At 47.7% G+C, this 18,775-nt stretch overlaps 1 pseudogene; it reads left to right on the top strand.

Annotated features, from left to right (window-relative positions):
* Positions 1–15,706: 15,706 nt before the first annotated feature.
* On the top strand, positions 15,707–15,866 carry LOC138517073 (U4 spliceosomal RNA; annotated as a pseudogene).
* Positions 15,867–18,775: the final 2,909 nt, after the last annotated feature.

The raw sequence follows: 18,775 nt of genomic DNA, 5'->3' as shown, positions 1-18,775 counted from the left end.
AGCCAAGGACCAAAGCAGCAGCTCACAAGGGACTAGAGCTGCCAGATGGCTCCATTTCACGGGGGACACCCTACTCTACCCCGGGCTTTGCTTCAGTCCAATTAAAGCCACTGCAACCAGGTAACTACTAGCAACTTCAAAGTGCATTGAGTTTGAGGTACGAGTATGGGCTTGCCAAAGTATTGGATTTCTATTTCGCTCAACTACTGTTATTTGTAAGTAAACATATTTATTTAGAGAAGGGAATACAACATTAATGTAAAATTAACATGAAAGCGTCACCTGTCATAGCTGGATTGACTTCCCGTTGCATGCAAGTGGGGAAATGTCATATTGACCTACTGACACGGTTAAGAGCTCTATCGCAATATGTATAATAAAGATTACCCCTGCTAACTGCGCAGGGAGTATTAATTCTATTAAAGACTAGGGGGCAAGCATTTTGCTTCAACTTCTTTATTACTACCCTTCAGCAGTTTCAACAACTATCAAACAACAACAAAGAAATGTCCATGTGACTTTCACTTTAAACTACAAATCCCAAAGTCTCTGTAGTCCTTCCTTCTCTCCAGCTCAGTTATGACCACATCCTGTCCCTGAGCTCCTCCTCTCTTTTACGTGCTCTTAATGTCTTGATACCAAAACTTCACGTCCCGCCACCCGAGCAAGGACTTCATAACTCAGACATAACTCTGTAACGACTGAACTCTCGTCGTCTTTCCTAGTCCATCCCCTCAATTGTTCTTCTGCTCCTCCCCTAGAGAAAACAGAAAATATATAATGTCAGGGTGGCACTTAGTTTGTCATCATAACCATACACTGTTACATACAATATGATTATCAAACAGTCGCGGGTGGGAACTAATGCTCGCCTCCTAGTCTTTAATAGAATTAATACTCCCTGCGCAGTTAGCAGGGGTAATCTTTATTCTATGACAAGACTGGAGACGAGCATTATGCTTGTTCAAAGCTGTCCCAATACTGCACTCGCTATACTTTCAGCTGGTTTAAAATAAAATTCTCTGAAGGTACGATCACACGCCCAGTCTGCTGCTGCCATAATATCTTGCAAGGGAACTCCTGTCCTATATGCTTTAGATGCCATGGCCCCTCTCACTGAATGTGCCCCATATTGTCGCAAATCAATTCCTGATGGTACATCACTTCTCTAACCCATCTCGCTATGGTAGCTGTTTTGACCGCCTGAAAAGGCTTCCTACGCGCAATTAACAACTGATTTGTCCCCATCGCTCTGTTCTCTGCCGTCCTAGCTTCGTATTCCTTGATGCAGCTAGCGACGCAGTATTTAGCATTATCTGGGAAATAGGGGTAATGCACTGTGGATGTATTCGATTTGGTCCTCTACACCACTACGAAGGTAACGCCTTCCAGCCCAAACGTCCTCCTATTAATCTCCAATGCTCTAACATCGGACACCCTCTTACAGGACACGAGGCACAAAAGCATCGCTAACTTGCCCGATAACTGCTTAAGCGACAAATATCTATTAGCTGGCCAACTTTCTAATAATCTCAGAACTTTCATCACGTCCCACAGTACCGTATATCTGGGAACTGGCGGCACTTTAAACTTAGCCCCTCTGACGAGCCTACAGACTGCTGGGTGTTCACCTGCTGGCACGCCTTCAATCGGTACATGACCTGCAGAGATCGCAGATCTGTACACTCCTATAGTGCGGAATGCCTTCCCATCTTGCAGTAGTTGTGCTAGAAAATTCAGAATCGCCACTACAGGCGCCGAAATGGGATGAAAACCTCTCCCTCTGCACCAGCTCGTCCACCTAGCCCAAGCCGCGTCGTAGCTCCTCCTAGTTGATGGAGCCCAGGATTCGGCGATAAGCTCTGCAGCCTGCTGCGAAATGCCTGGCAGCTCCCATCGTCGCCTGATATCCTGCACGCGATGAGCGGGAGAGTCCCTTTCGCTCTCAGAGGATGCCACTGCCCAACTGGGTCCGTGAGCAATCGCTCCCCTTCCGGGAGGACCCTCGGCAGATCTATTAGGCGCTCAATAAGCGTCGGGAACCACACTTGAGCTTTCCACAGTGGTGCTATCAGCACTATTTCTGCTCTCTCCCTCCGACACTTCGCTAGCACTCTGCTCAGCATCATGAATGGGGGAAACGCGTAGTGCGCTCCGCCTGCCCAGTCCTGCAGGAATGCGTCTGTACCTCTTGCGTCTGGGTCTAGTCTCCAACTGAAGTAGTTGGGTATCTGGGCGTTGCGGCGAGAGGCAAACAGATCTGTGTGAAACGGACCCCATCTATGATTCAGAGTTTGAAATACTGCCGGATCCAGCTTCCAATCGCTGGAGTCCATGGGGTAGCGAGAGTTCCAGTCCGCTATCACATTCAGAGATCCAGGTAAGTATTCCGCTGTCACTGACGTCCCGGACCTCAGGCAGTAATGCCAGAAATCCTTCGCTAGCTCGGCTAGCATCTTGGATTTCGTCCCTCCTAAGTGGTTTATATAACGTACCGCCGAAATGTTGTCCATCTTTAACAGTACGCACGACTTCACCTTGTCTCTCGTGAATGTCTTTATCGCGAAAGAGCCCGCTAGGAGTTCTAAGCAATTTATGTGCAGGCTCAGCTCCTCTGAGCTCCATTTCCCTCCAGTTTGCAACTCTCCGCATCGAGCTCCCCATCCTATACGACTGGCGTCTGACTCTATCACTAGGTCCGGCCGGTCTCCGAATATGGCACGACCATTCCAGGCATCCATATTCTGCAACCACCATTCCAGTTCTGGGATGGATTCCTGGTCCAGTGGGACCGATTGATGGTATCTCAACCCTTGTCGTAGATGTCTGATTTTCAATCTTTGCAAGGCTCGATAGTGTAATGGACCTGGAAAGATAGCTTGTATGGAAGCCGCTAGGAGGCCCACAATTCTCGCTAAAACTCTCAGAGAAATCACTTTCTTCCCTAAACATGCTCTGATTTCTCTCTTGATGTCTCGGATCTTCCTTGCTGGAAGTTCCAGGGAGGCTTTCCTTGTGTCCAGGATGAAGCCGAGAAAGTCTAACCTTTGTGCCGGCTTGGTAGCCGATTTCTCTGTGTTCACTAGGAACTCCAGTGATCGCAACAGGTCTAGTACCCACTGCGTCTGATACTCCAGCGCTCCCCGATCCTCTGCTAGCAGTAATAGATCGTCCAAATATATGATCACCCAAATCCCTTTCTCTCGGATGGCTGCGGCTACTGGTTTCATTAACTTTGTGAACGCCCAAGGCGCTGATGCAAGCCCGAATGGCATTGTCTTGAATTGCCAGAACTGTCCCTTCCAGCGAAAAGCTAGGAAACCTCTGAAACGCGCCTGCACAGGCAATGTCAGGTATGCGTCCTTTAGATCTAACCTTGTCAGCCAGTCTCCCTCTCTCAGGGAATCTCTGAGCTGATGGATCCCCTCCATCTTGAAATGATGGTACACTATCCATCCGTTCAGCTCCTTTAAATTGATAACTGGGCGAACCTTCTTCCTGTGAACGAGAAACATATTGCTGAGGAAGTTCGGGGCCCCGGGGCATCTCTCTATTGCTCTTTTCCTCACTAACTGCTCCAATTCGGCATTGAGGGCCTTTAGCTCTGCCTTCGCTAGCTGCGGGCGATGGGGCGCCCTTGCCTGCACTGGGTCCTGAATGAGCTCTAATTGCAGGCCTCTGACGGTTTGCAAAATCCAGGCATCGCTGGAAAGCGCGCGCCAGTTTCCCCAGAACATACTTGTCCTCCCTCCCACCGGAGGGTAAGTAATGGCTCTTACCTGGCGTGAACCCTTGGCCACGTCCGGCACCTCTTCCTCGCCGTCCTCTCGCATTGCAACCTCTGGCCGGGAAGAAGGTGTCTTGCTGCCTGTTCTCCCAGTAGTGGGCTCTGTTATTCGGGGGTCTCCTTCCTCCCTGTTGGCGACCGGTCGAGCGACCCCTGTAACAGCCAGTCCCGGCTAAAACTCTCTGCGGGAAGATCTTGCAAATAGATGCCTGTGCTTTTTCCAGGGACGTGTACGTGCCCACGAAGCAGCCCATCTCTTTCCCGAAAGTCTCTCCACATAAGAAGCCTTGGGCTGCTTCTCCGGCCTCATAAGATGCCAGGTCACTGAGCTTCGAGTCAATCTTTAGAAGTAACCCTCTTCTTCTCTCGGAGGCTATAGCGCAATTCGCGTTTCCCAAGAGGCAAACCGCTCTTTGGCCCATCCGGCAAGAGCGTCCGGGTCCACTTCTTCGCCCGTGTCTCTCACTCTCTCCGCTAAGTCCATGATCTTAGCGAGAGGGCCGGCTAAATCCAGGACCTTCTCCTGGCAGCTTTTCCATGACCTATCAATCCCTTTACGGGGATCCTTATTGTTTTTCGAAACAAAGGTGAGCATCTTCGGATCTAGCTCGGGGGTTTCCGCTACCTTCCCCGGCAAGTCTGGTCGGGTGCATTCTGCTCGAAGCCGCTGTCGCACTTCTTTATCTAGGGCTTTCCGCAGCCTTGCTGTCATATATTGAGCCACTCTTGGGGAAGGCTGCCAGTCGGAAGACCTTGGGTTTCTGATAGCATCCGGGTCGAACATATCGTCCTGCTCCTCATCGAGGTGCTTCTCTTTTCGGGCTTTCTTGCCCCCACTGGGTTTCACCCACTCTTCCTCGACTGGCTCCTCCGGCTCCAGAGGGGACGAACCCCTTTCCTCTGGCTCTTCTTCCGAGCCTAGGTCATCATCTCCTTCATTTTCTTCCCCAGGAGAGGGGGTCATGAGGTCCGGCACGGCCTGACGCAGTAAATATGCTTGCTTAAGCTTTGCAAAGGCGTCAGTGACCTCGGGGGCCTTATCATCCGCCCCATCCGTAGGGCCCTGGGGGTCTGCAGAGGCTTTCCTCTTGCGGGCCTGAATACTCCCCGTAGACCCTGCTCCAGAGGGTTCGATGGGCAAGCTGCGAGTCTTCTTGGTGCTTTCGGTAGGCTGGTGAAGCATGGCTTCCAGTGTTTCTAGCCTTTCTTGTAAGGGTCTCACCCCTTGTGCCACTGCATCTACTAGGGAATTCCCCAGCACCTCCTTGAAACTGGCAGCCAAGTCAAGGGACTGCTCCTCCTCACTCCACTCGAATTCTGACATGATAGGGGTGCTGCATGCCTCAATACCTTGTTATAGGTGTCTTATGCTGCCCACTTCCTAGCAGATGCTCTGAGACAACTTCTGTGTCCCTACGAGATAAACTCAGTCTCTCCTTTTCTCTCTTTTATTTATTTTTTTTTTTTTTGTGGCTGCACCGACACACTTGATCTGTTGAGCCTGTATCGGCTTATGGGTCTGAATCTTGTCCTCTGAGGCAGAAGCCTCGTATATGTGTGCTTGCTCGCACTGTTCTGTACGTTTTTTTTTACACCGCGGGAAGCTCCCGCACCTGCCGCCTTCTCTCGAGATCACGCAGGCCCTCGCTCGCCGTGTGCCTCACGGGTGCGGGTCTGAAAACGTGCCTTCGGGAGCCGCGATGAAAGCTCCATCGCGATAAGAGGAAGGATCTTGCTGCCGGGGCCGCGTCGCAGAATGAGTGTGACGCGGCTTGGCGCCTCGAAAAACTCCGCCCCCACGAGGGTGGGGGCCGGAGTCCTCCCTCTCGGCCCTCTGCGAAGGCTCGATGCGCCTGACGCCCACCTCGCCTCCCTGTGGGGGAGGGGAGGGACCTAAGCGCGTCCGCTCCCGCTGTAAGGGCGGCTCGAGGGAGCTCTGCGGCCCCGCAACACACCCCTGGTGTGCCGGGAATACGGCACGGGGCTAGCGGCCGCCGGAGCTCCTGATGCTGCTATGAGGCAGCCTACTATAATCACGCCCAACGCTCGCGCACGCCATGACGCCACGGAGTCTACTCACGCTCGGACCGAAGTCCTGCAAAAAAAACCTTCCTATCTGCGTAAAGCTATTAAAATAAAACACATAATATGCTGCGTAAGCATGCTATGAATCCTCTCACATCCTCAACTTCAATAAATCTTACAGTAATCCTATCTAACACACAATAGCTGGGAGGTAGAAGGAAAATCACTTATCTGCTTGAAGAGCAGTAAAAGAAGAGGAGGAGCTCAGGGACAGGATGTGGTCATAACTGAGCTGGAGAGAAGGAAGGACTACAGAGACTTTGGGATTTGTAGTTTAAAGTGAAAGTCACATGGACATTTCTTTGTTGTTGTTTGATACAGTTGTTGAAACTGCTGAAGGGTAGTAATAAAGAAGTTGAAGCATAATGCTCGCCTCCAGTCTTGTCATAGAATCTGTTTGTCATGCTGTGTTTTAGTGTAAATGATGTCTCACTGATAACACGAATAAAGGAGTTCTGAGGAGATATGTGCGTCATCATGTTTCATTTCCAAGCACAGCTGGATCAAAGATTTCTATTTGTTGGGGATTTCAGGAATCTGGTGCCGTTTTCTTATTATTAGTCCAGGGTGTCAAGTCAAGCCCAGATGCAAGAGCAGCCAATGAAGATTGCAACCTAAATCTCGAGCCCCTTTCTGTCCCACCCCCATCATCCATAGCTCTCAACTCACCCGCTTTTGGCGGGTGCCACCCGCCTTGAAAGCGAATGAATCACCCGCCAAGCCCCTCATACGCCCATTCACTTCTATGGGCCTCTCACCCGCCAACAATAAAATCGGGTGTTTTCACCCGCCTTGGTGACAAAAAAGGTTGGGAGCTATGCATTATCCCGCCCGGCGGCCGCCGCTCCACTGCACGGCCTGTAGCTATGAGCAGGAGCCGCCTGTCTAGTGTAAACGCGCCATTCCTGAATGCACGTGACGCGATTCCCGCATTCTTGCCTCTGCTGCCATCTAGCGGATCATCGTCTTTGTAAGAGTTCCAAGTGGGCTCAGTTTCAGCGCCAGCTCCTTGGGGTGAACTCAACGACATAAACCAGGAACGGGCATTTATTTCACCTCGAGTCCCGCAAGGTGATTGACAGATACACGTTGCGAGAACCTGTCAACTTTGCGGGGGAGCAGAAGGGCTGAAAGGAAACGGGCACGGGGTCACTGAGGTCTGAGTATTAGGGTCTGTTTGAAGGACGAACGTCACACATTCATTGCTTGCATTTAATTTAATTGTGAGTATTTGTATCTGGTTGCGGCTTCGTGCCGCTGTTAGGGGTCGATTTTCGGTGTACACAAAACGAAACAATGTTTTTCGATGCAATTCATTCCTACTGAATATGTCAACCAGGTTTTAACCTGCTTGTTATTTTTTCACAAGTCCAGTGCTTGAGATTTGAAAATATGGTAACAGCTGTAAAAATGGGGAGCAGCGTGCCAATGACACCCCTTTGCATTGTGGTCAAGCTCCCATTCGGCTAAAAGTCAGTGAAATGTAAGATTAGCAATAACTGCGTGCGGCATCTATTGCGTTTCTGTGCCGCTCGTTTCCCTGGTAGTGGGAGAAATCGGTAAACGGAATAATAAAGCCCATTCAAAATTATAAATGTCCCCGGCACCAAGCCTGTACAAATAACACATTCCATTAAAATGTAGGTGTCGGGGATTTGCAAATTGCACCATACTTTAATGTGCCTGACCTTCAAGTGTTCCCGCCCAGCGTTGCTGAGGTAGGCCGATGCCACACCAAGGATTAATCAGGGCTGCTTTGATCACGCATCTCGGTTATCACGCGCATTTAGCACCTTGCTAGCTCCACGTGGCCAGACGCATTTTTTATGCACATGGATGGTGTTTAACTTTCTTACATTTTCCAAGTTATTCATCTTAACAGCAACACTGCATGTTCAGATGGCAGTGTCTATAAATATAAACGGAGAATTTGACGATACTAGAAATTATCCCAAAACAATTACTCACGCGCGGATCTAGCAATTTCGTTGACTTTTCTTTGCTTTTTAATGCTGTGAGCATTGTAATTTTCTTGAATTGGGACGCATAGATAAGTAATATGCTGGAAAGGCGGTGGTGTTAAGGGGGCACATTCCTCCGCAGAATTTTAAAGCAGCATTGGGGCAAGGTAGGTGCTACACGAGCAGAAAGCATTTATTAATTTATGTTTTTAGGTACCTATGCTGCTAGGTAGCCACTTCAGAACTCTGAGTGGTATAGACAAGGCATCGAGAGCGTTCAACTAAATGGTTCATCGAGGATCAGCAGGCAATGGGGAGGCCGTTCGATCTAAAGAAGGAGCGACAGGCAGTGTGGAGGAGGTTGACCTTCAGGAGGAACGAAAGGCACTGTGGAGGCGGTTGGCTTCAGAAGGAGCGACAGGCAGTGTGGATCTTCAGGAGGAACAATTGGCACTGTAGAGGTGGTAGATCTTCAGAAGGAGAGACAAGCAGTGTGGAGGAGGTTGACCTTCAGGAGGCGGTGGATCTTCAGAAGGAGCGACAAGCAGTGTGGAGGAGGTTGACCTTCAGGAGGCGGTGGATCTTCAGAAGGAGCGACAGGCAGTGTGGGGGCGGTGGCTCTTCAGGAGGATCAGCAGACAATGTGGAGGAGTGGATCTAAAGGAGAAGTGACAGGCAACATAGAGGCAGTGGATCTTCAGGAGGAGCGACAGGCAGTGTGGAGGAGGTGGCTCTTCAGGGCTCTTCTGAACTTCAAGCGGTCTGATCTGGAACCATTTGAAATGGAACCACGAAGGCATTCTAGAATGAAGAGATCCCACCTCATAAACTGATAGCCCTTTGAGGGAGGAAGTTGGGCATGGAGCGTGGGTATTTTTTTGTACAGTGAAAAAAAACTTTCTTCTAAACCTAGTTCTTCATCCCAAGTACCTTCAAAATGATGATTAAAAGTTATAATATCACCACAAGTGCAAAGGATCCCTGGACAGCTCCACAAAGAGAAATGCTGCCTTCCAGTTTTGTCAACCAAATGCTCTATTTATCTAGAGCATATATTTGCAATTTCTTTTAAAACATCTAAATCCAGAAACAACCTCATTTTTAAAGAACAGTCTCACACACTGACACATCTGATGTGACAGTCACAGAAAAGGTCATACAAATATATCCTTTAATTCATACATTACAACTGCTACACGCAAACACTCACCATTGACGTTGCGCACGCTGCAACATGTGCTTAATCACGACACACTAAACCGTAAAGGCACACACATTTCAGTAAATATATCATTGCACCTGTCATGCCACTGGGTTGACTTTACATAGACATTACCATGTTGCTACTACATTGCTTCACACAGCATTCATCTTTGTAAACGTGTATCACACTCCACTTACAGAGACTATTTCAGCCAGACTCTTCCATCCGGTCCAAGAAGCAGACCCATATCCAGGCCTACATCTCAGGGTTCACCAACAACACGACTGAACTTTTCAAAATCTGTAAGCAACTTGCCAATCCTACCGCAGTCTCTACTTCTCCTCTTCCTTCCCAGATGCTCTGCACAGATTTGGCCTCCCACTTCACAAACAAAACTCAGTAACACCTGCAACGACTTGCTCTCTAATCCCAACTCCTGTGCGCCTTTTGTTCTCATCCTGCGTGATCTGCCCTGTGCCTTCGACACCGTCAATCATGCCACTCTCTTAAATCGTCTCTGCAATACTCTCGGCATCACAGATCAGGAATGACTTGGATGACATCTTTCCTTTTTTATTGGTCCTTCAAGGTTCAAATTGTCCCTTTTCTCTCCTCTACCTCACTCTGTACCTGCGTTGTCCCTCAGGGTTCAAACCTCTTGCCGTGGCTTTTCAACATTTACCTTGCCCCTCTTGCACACTGGATCTCCACCGTCTCTCCTCATTTCCAGTGTTATGCGGATGACGCACAGCTTTCCTTTAAGCTGCCCTCCTCTATTTCCTCTAATTCCCGATTGACTGCTAATCAGGCATAGTGTGCTGCTAATGATCTCTGTCTTAATGCCAGTAATACCGAGATCCATCTCATTGGACCTCCTGCCCTTTCCTTCCCCCGCCCTAATCGCTTGCCGCCCTCCTTGGGCCCCCTCCCCTCACTCTCTTGTGAGACAAACAACCTGGGAGTCATCTTCAACTCCTCTCTCTCCTTCTCACCTCATATCACAGACCTTTCCAAGAAGGCCCACTTTCAGCTCTAACTCCTCAGAGACATTCTCCCTTTCCTCACATTCCCCTAGAAACCCAATGTCTCCAGAGCTCTGGTTCTCTCCAGGCTGGACTACTGCAGCGGCCTCTTCCTTAATTTGCCTATTTCCTTCCTCTGCCCTTTTGAACTAATCCAGTTTAGGACTGCACGACTACTGAAACAGCACTGTCATGGTCCAAGGTCCTCAGGCCAATCTCCTCCTCTTTGATCGGCAGTTCCCTCGCCTCATCAACTTCCTTTCATCTCCGGCTGTCCCCTCCTCCCATTCCTTGGCTACCTCGCCCACTCATCGCTCCTCCTCTGCCCCTCTTCAGGCCAACTCCACAACTCCGCAGGGCGTACCTCTGATTTGTACCCCTCCCCGGAAGGTCTTCAAGGCCAGCAACCTTCTTCACCTTGCCACTCTCAACTCTCGCTCTGCTGTCAAACACTCCTCTGACATCTGCCACCTCCTTTAAGAACTAGACCTGGATGTCTTCGGTCTTACGGAGACATGGTTCAAGGCCAGCTCTGTCACGAGCTTTGACATTCTCCTCCCTGATGGTTACAAGATCCTCTCCGCACCCAGATCCACTCGGCCCGGAGGGGGTGTAGCCCTGATCTTTCCAGAATGGATTCCTGCCACCATCATTCCCACTCAGATTTACTCCTCCTTCGATTTCCTTGTCTGCAGGCTTTCAATCGCTCCTAGCCACTCTTTTACTGTTGCTACTCTCTACCGGCCTCCTGGGCAAATCACCTCTTTTCTTTCTGAATGGGCTGACCTCTCCTCCTCCCTCCTGACCTCTACCACTCAACTTCTCCTCCTTGGTGACCTCAACATCCACCTCGATTCTCCCTGTCCCTCATCTCTGCTCTTTCGTGACCTTTGCAATTCCCTCTCACTCTATCCTACCCTCTGGCCCGATGCACTCTGTTGGACACACACTCATCCTGATCTCCTCAGGCCTCCCCCTCTCTATCCCTCCGACCACTCTTCTATCCTGGAGTGACCACTGCCTTCTCTCCTCGCAACTCTCACTCTCTTCCCCCCCAAGCCAAGCTCACACCTACACTGCCACCTACCTTCTTGGACATCCGTCCTATGAAGCGTGTGTCAGTTTAGGTTTTCGCTGCCACCTTCTCTCTCCTCTCCTCCTCCGGCTGACTCGCACCCAGACACAACCCTTTCCCTTCTCTACTCTTCCATTTCTGTTACTCTTGATGCTCTTGCCCCTGTCATGAGGATACACTTGAAGTCCAAAGCCAAGTGTAATTCCTGGTATGACTCCGACCTAGCTACACTTAAACGGAAGTGTAGGGCGGCTGAGAGGAAATGGAAGGCTTCTCGTTCATCCTCTGACAAACTGGCCTGTCGCCTGCTCCAAAGGCAATACAGACTCTCTGTCCGCACCAAGAAGAGAGTCCACATTCAAGCCTGTGTCTCTGTGGCCTCTAACAACTCGGTCAAACCCTTTAAAATCTGCAAGGAGATTGCCAACCCTGCTGGAGTCTCTACCCCTCCTCTTGCCTCCCAGGCTCTCTGCAATGACCTTGCCTCTCACTTGATCTCAAAAACCCAGGACATCTTGTCCACCCTCTCCTCCCCGCCCCTTCTTATTCCCCCTCAGTCTGCGCTTGCTAACAACCCTTTAACCTCCTCCCCTCACCTTCCTATTCCCCCTCAGTCTGCACTTGCTAACCCCCCCTTTAACCTCCCTCTCCCTCTTTCTCTTCCTTTCCTCTCTTCTCCCCTGATGAGTTCGCTAGACAAGTCCGATCTATGAAAGCCTCATCGAAACAGGTTCTTCCCCGTTTCTCTAAAACCATCAAGGACCACATTGACACCATCGCTCCGGCCCTTGCTGATTTCTGCAACCATTCCTTTGCCTCAGGATCCTTCCCCTCCCATCTGAAACACTCCCTTGTGCATCCTCTGCTCAAGAAACCCTCAGCAGACCCTTCCTGTCCTGTTAACTATCGCCCATTCTCCATTACTCCCTTTCTGGGCAAACACCTGGAAAAGCTGGCCATCTCTTAGCTTAACCTTCATTCTGATTTTGTTGGCTGTCTCCATGACCACCAGTCTGGTTTGAGAGCGGCCAGTAGTATGGAAACTGCTCTCCTGAACATCTGCAAAGATCTGCTCTCCAACCTTGACTCTAACATTCCCTCTGTCCTTATCCTACTCAATCTCTCTTCTGCTTTTGACACGGTGAACCATCCCATCCAGGCTTGTCCTTGGCAATAAACCCTCGGATCGTATCTCTCCAGCTCTGAAATCTCTCGTTGGCTCCCAGTGGATGCAAGGATTACATTTAAAACCCTCTGCACTGTCCACAAGGTGGCCTGGGCCCAAAATACCTTCTGCTATCCCTCTGCAAATACCTCCCCTTTCGAGCCCTTCACTCCTCTACCTCTAACTCCCTCAGGGTCAGTCGTTTTTCAAAGAAACAAGCTGTGGGGAGATCTCTGTCTTCGGCTGGGGCCTCCCTCTGCAATAGCCTCCCTGCCACTCTAAAACCTGAGGAGAACCATCTCCGGGTCCGGAAGCACCTCAAGACCTTCCTCTTTGCATCTGCCTTTGCTCCCACTCTGCCCTGCTGATCCGCTCTCTGGGCACTGTGCACCTGGCCACCCTCAGTCCCCCGGGCCCAGGCACTGGCTCACCCTGCCACCCTTCTGCACTGCCCCCCAGCCACCCATCGCACTGGGGACTGTACCTGTAACCTTCACAGTCCCCCCACGCCCCATTTTTCTTCTTTTATGCAGTTATCAGACTTACCCAGTTCTGCTGCTGTAAACACAGCTCTTGCCACTTGCTGACCGCACTACCCCTGTTATTGCTTCATTATCTATTTATTTGTATTTATTATTTATCTGTTCTCCTCTGCTCTGCACTTTCCACTCTCCCCCTTCCATGCACTTTTCCACTTTCCCTTTCCCATGCACTTGCACGTTCTCAATGTCACTGGGCCTAGTAAGATCGTTGTTTTGTTCTCCCCTGTTTCCCCTCCCTTGCCTTGTTGCGCTCTGAAACACTTGTGTACGAGCGCAATACAAATAAAATATCATATCATATCCTTGGCCTCAAGCCCAGGGACCCCATCTCTCCAGCCCTACCATCTCTCCACTGGCTCCCAGTGGCTGCAAGGATCAAATTCAAAACCCTCAGCATCATCCACAAGACTTTCTAGGGCCTGGGGCTGCGCTATATCCAACATTCACTGCCTAAATACCTCCCTGTTAGAGTCCTCAAGCTCTAACTCTCTGCAGATCAAACATTTCTCCAAGCAGAGAGTGCGGGGTAGATCTCTTTCCTTGGCAGCAGCATCTCCCTGGAATGACCTCCCCTCCCCTCTCAGACTTGAGCAGGATTTCCTTATGTTCCGGAAGCTCCTCCAAATGTTCCTCTTCTCCTCCTCCTTCCTGCTCTGCCTCCCCTGCTAATGCCCCTCCTGCTATGACTGGCAGCCTGGTCCCTTCTGAGTCTTACAGGGGCCAGTCCCTCCTCCTACGAGTCTTCGGCTGTACCCCATCACCAGCATTTCCCTTCGGCACCTTTCCTTTCCCTGACTAACCTACTGAGTCTGGTCCACCCCTGTTCCGTGCACTTTTTACACTTACTCCCGTCTCTCTGTGCACTTGCCCTCCACGGGCTCCCCTAGCACTTACCCTGCCTCAGCCCTGCCCCCTCTTGCACTCTTTTCCTGCACTTGCACAATCTGAATGTCACAAGGCTTAGTAGGACAATGTTTTGTTTTCCCTCCGCTGGCCCCTTCCCCCTTTGTCTTGTGCCGCCTGGAAACACTTTCTTCTGTAGAGGAGCCATACAAATGTCCAATAAATGCATATGAAAATGTCAAATGCAAGCATAAAAACAACATCATAACCCACATGATAACTGTATCTTTTGATCAGCAATTTAATCAGGGGAGATCCATTATTCAAAGGAAGAAAATCTAATTTCTTTAACAAAAACCCATAAAGATTGAAAGAAAGAGTGATACAATCACAAACTCTTGTGGTGATGGTGGTAGTGAACAAGCTTGTCGCCTGTTGGGCAGTTATTGATTTGTAGTAAGTGACCAAGTACATCACACCTTTCCATAGGCAATGTATTATGATACACTGAATATGTATCCGAAATCACACAATGTCCAAGTCACAGCCCATTGAGGCAAGAGGGACAAAAGTGCAGCTACTCAGCGTGGCTTTGTACATAGATAAACGCACACCTTAAAGCAGGGGCCTGCAACCTTTGGCTCTCCAGATGTTTTGGACTACAACTACCATCATCATTGTCTACTTTATTCAACAAGTTGTCTTTAGCAGACAGCTCAATACTAAAAACCTCACAATGTCTAAGATGACAAGATGTCTAAACATTTCAGCCAGTACATTAAATTTAAAATAACAGTTCATTTTCTTGGTAAGGGAACAGTAAGCACAGTGAACAGAACTTCAGATAAAAAAAACAGTAAAAAAACTATGTTAAAATGATTGTAAACATGTAAGATCGGGCATAATTCATAGTAGTATGATGATCTCATCTCTCTTTCACTGCAATTGCTTAGTTAAATACTTCTGACGTGACCAGGCACAGTGTACAAATTCTACCACAAAATATACATAGTTGACATTATTGGTGAACTGGCATTAATGAAGCCGCTTTCATAGGACAAGTTACACCAGCTTTTCTAAACAACGGTATTAAAAACAGCCTTCTAAGGTCACTTTTTCTTGCAGAATAGCAGAAAATGCATAATGGACTCTCTACTCCGGTTGCAAAATGGGCATCTCTGTGAACTTTGACCTTTCCAGCCAGTTGTACATTTGGCGAAATTTAGGGTGCCAATTCTAAGTTCCCAAAACATAGCACGGGCATAGGCAGGTTTTATCAAGTCCAGATAGCTTTCAATGCCCTGTTCAGTTTTAAGAGCCAAATAATTCAGGCCTAGCTTTAATTTAAAGCAATTATTAATGAGTTTTTCATAATTTGTCTGCCTTGTGGAAAGCCTCACTTTCTCTCTCGTACAATTAGATGTGTTTTCAGGGTTATCCCATATGGCATCTAAGCCCAAACATTTAAATGTTTCCCTAACATGCTTTGCCCATGGTAATGATCCCCCGCCTGGTGTACTTAGCACAGCTAAAATTGCCTCTCGCTATCATATTAGATCTGGGGATGCCCAGAGTCTAATCCAATAAAACATTGGTTTCCAGGCTAACTGATCGTTAATGGGTTCAAGACCACACTTCATCTGCAATGGTACATTCGTGAAACTATTCGGGAGGTGCTAAAGCATTTTTAAGAATGTATTCCCTGTGATCTCAAGTTAGTGATTATTAATATAACGCCATAATTCACCCCCATACTGGGAGCTGGCACAGATCGGATCTTGTAAATTGTTATTCCGAGGGTGACCGCCCTCTCACCATGGTTGACAATAAATGTTCTTATACCTCCACGGTTTCTATCAAGAATGACATGTGATCTATTCATTTGGAGTGACCATGAACCACCTTTGGCAAATCTAACCCCCAAATAGTCATACTAAGGTACTTGTTCCTGCTCAGCCCCCTCTATTTCCATACGACAGACACAAGGTTTAACTTTTGCTGGACTAAATACCAATTTGCTTTAGCTATGCGCAGTGGCAGTATCGTAGCTCATGATATTTAACCAAGGCACGATTATTGCTTATTGCAAACTTTACTACAACTACCATCGGCCTCCGATAACAAAGTGCATGGTGAGAAAGCATGGTAGTCCTGGTCTAATATCTGGAGAGCCAAAGGTTGCAGACCCTTGTCTGAAAAGTTACTATTTTACAAAGAAACTAAAACACTTCTCATCCACATTTAAACCTATTGGTTGTGTACAAAATAATCTTGTTATCCATCTACTTGCCTATTGTCTTGGGAGTGTCTTTATATTGCCACCTCTGCCCTGTTTATTCACTAACTCTATGCCATCATTTATTAGGCTTGTTGTAGATCCCTGATGTGTCTCAGTAATTACGGCAATATGATATTATGCATTACCTTTATTAATGTCCCGGTTTGTGTATGTTGTTCTTTAGAAGCCGTAGCATGGACTCTGCATGGTTTTCTGCATCATCACACAATCATAACAATTAGGTAAGTCCTGGTACATATTATGGAATGTGTGGCAGTCAACCCCTTTTTCACTATTGTGTGTTTAAACTCTTGAAAACGAGAAGGAAAGTCACAGGCCAAAAACCTTCTATTCTTTAAGGGGATTAGTTCAATATAACACTGACTTCTATTTGGCTTTCTAATAGCTATTTGAAAGTTTAGTTCCTAGGCTGGAAGGTCTGTGGAATTTGTTATGTGGAGTAGTTTGGCAGTTCCAAGTGTGCGTTATTTCTTACCAAATGCAAGTGCTTTTGTATCGCAATCAAGAGCCCAGGACACAGCTAATAAAAGTTTACATTGAAAAAACAAGGTACGATATAGTTAATTAGGCAGGACCATTCTAAAAGGAGTCTTGCAAATTTATACAAAGTTAATTGACTTTATTGGGTTTTTAAAAATGTAAAAGTAAAGTAAAGCATATAAATAATACAGACATCAATTGTACGACGTGCAAAATACTTTGATCAAATGCAACAAAAACTACCATGAAGTGCACACATGAGAAAATTGATCTTAAATTCGTAAATATCAATACAAGACAAGACCTGTGTCAACTAAAAGAAGACAAATACTCACACATCCACTGGACTCTCAACCACACGTCATCACATATTTCATTTCCAAAAACAGACAACGTAATCATAGAACATGTTATGTGAAAATAAAAACAGCCATTATATCTCAGCTGGTGCCACACGTTTTGTAGAAATTGTGCACCAATACTTTTCACCTGGCGTTGTTCTGAATAGACACCTAGGGGCACAATTTCCTCACAAAATATATCATCCTTTATATACAACTGCCAACTCGAGTTTCGGCAAAGTGTTGTAAACAGTTCATCTAGAGACATACAGCCTTCTTCAGGGCAGACCCGAAACAGTTCGCTGGTGGATGGAACATTCATATATGCAATAACGATATTGACCACTATACAAAGCAACGGTTATTTAAATTTTCGTCCTATCTCAGGACAACATTTCACCAATTTTTATTAACTCTCTCATCACAGGAGACTGACTTGTGAAAGCTTAACTTGTGGTTCTGACGGGCATGGGAACAAAAGCCAACCTCCCACACGGAGCACCTAGGGCAACAATTACATCTATAGATGTGCCAAGCCTGCAACAACACAACACATGTACAATGTAGCAATATGATATTATCAAGTCATGAATGTCCAAGGTTTAGGATTCTGAAATAGTCACAATAATGAACTCCAGAAAATTATTTTTTGGTTTTCACACAGCCAGGTCGTCAAATCATGCCACAAGATGCTGTCTTAATGGGGCAAGCTGTGCGGCCAACAGGCCAAACCAACAGCAGGGCTAGCCAAGTCTAACTGAATGCACCCTGCAACCTGTGGGGAACAGATGGAACCGGGCGCCAGTATGAAGGATAGTAGACCCTGGGTTTATCAAATAATCTCAGTCTGAGAGTGAAGACCCATTTAAGAAACATGGCACATGTGTATAACAAACTGTGTGTTTCGGAAGGAAAGAAAGATACTGGATCCAATGGAGAATCTACTGCCGAACTCGTCACCATCGACAAGCCCAATTAATTGTGCAATGTCTGATAAAGTGGGAAGCGAAGTTAAACCACTCATGCAGAGCAAGGGAAAGACCCAGGATGCTAAGGCGGAATCAAATAGGGAAAACACCGGCAGGACCATCACCACTGTGGAGCCCAATTAATCATGCATGCACCAGTGTGGAAGAAGCCGTTCAGCTAAGTGCTAAGCTAAACCACAGGGGAAATACCTGGGTTGATACAGTGCATGGCGCTCAGGACCAAGTCCTTCCAATCAAGATAATGTGGTGTAACGGCAGTGTAAATACATAGTCAGCACAACAGACCCCCACCAGGCTTACCTACGGCAGAACACTGTTCACTGCCTTATCCTCTCCCACCTATTCCGTTCACCTTGCAACACTGTTCTATGTGGCCATTGTGGGTTTGAAGCAACTGGGTCAGTCGAAGCATAGACAAAGAAATGGGATTAGCCTCCCCCGCTGCTACCAGTGATGGGTAGTACCAGAAGGTACATAAAAGCAGTCGGTCATCTTAGACTGGGGGGCCACGTCCAGAAAAATGGCTCTCCTGCACGGCAATCCAGACTCCAAAAATTGAACATGGAAAATAAAATGGCAATTGGTACTTGAGTAATTCGGAGTAGCCATCATTTGTACAAAAATTAGGGGCAACATGCTCCACTGAAGTGTACACACATGCGTGTGGGGGGATCCATGTACTACAATCCATGCTTGCAGTGAAAGCCTAGATACCCAAGTACAAAGGAAATTGTCCATAACTGACATGGGAAGGAGCATCATTCGGAGGAGCGAGATATACGGCCCGCAAAGGGACACAATGACGGGTGTTCCAGGACCCCTACATCCATTAAATGAGGCCTCGTTAGAGGGGAAGAAAGTAATCAATATCATGTATACCAGGAAAATGCCCAGAAATCACTGGTGGCCATAACAGGTCAAAAATTGAAAAGACTGGATGGCCTGCAGAGAAATTAATTGTGTCAGAGTCAGTCAGTATATA

This window comes from Ambystoma mexicanum, chromosome 6q, assembly GCF_040938575.1.
Source record: "Ambystoma mexicanum isolate Mex_15411 chromosome 6q, UKY_AmexF1_1, whole genome shotgun sequence".
In the NCBI taxonomy this organism is placed as follows: Eukaryota; Metazoa; Chordata; class Amphibia; order Caudata; family Ambystomatidae; genus Ambystoma; species Ambystoma mexicanum.
The sequence above is the reverse complement of the archived record's forward strand: the minus strand, read 5'-3'. Positions and strand labels throughout refer to the sequence as shown.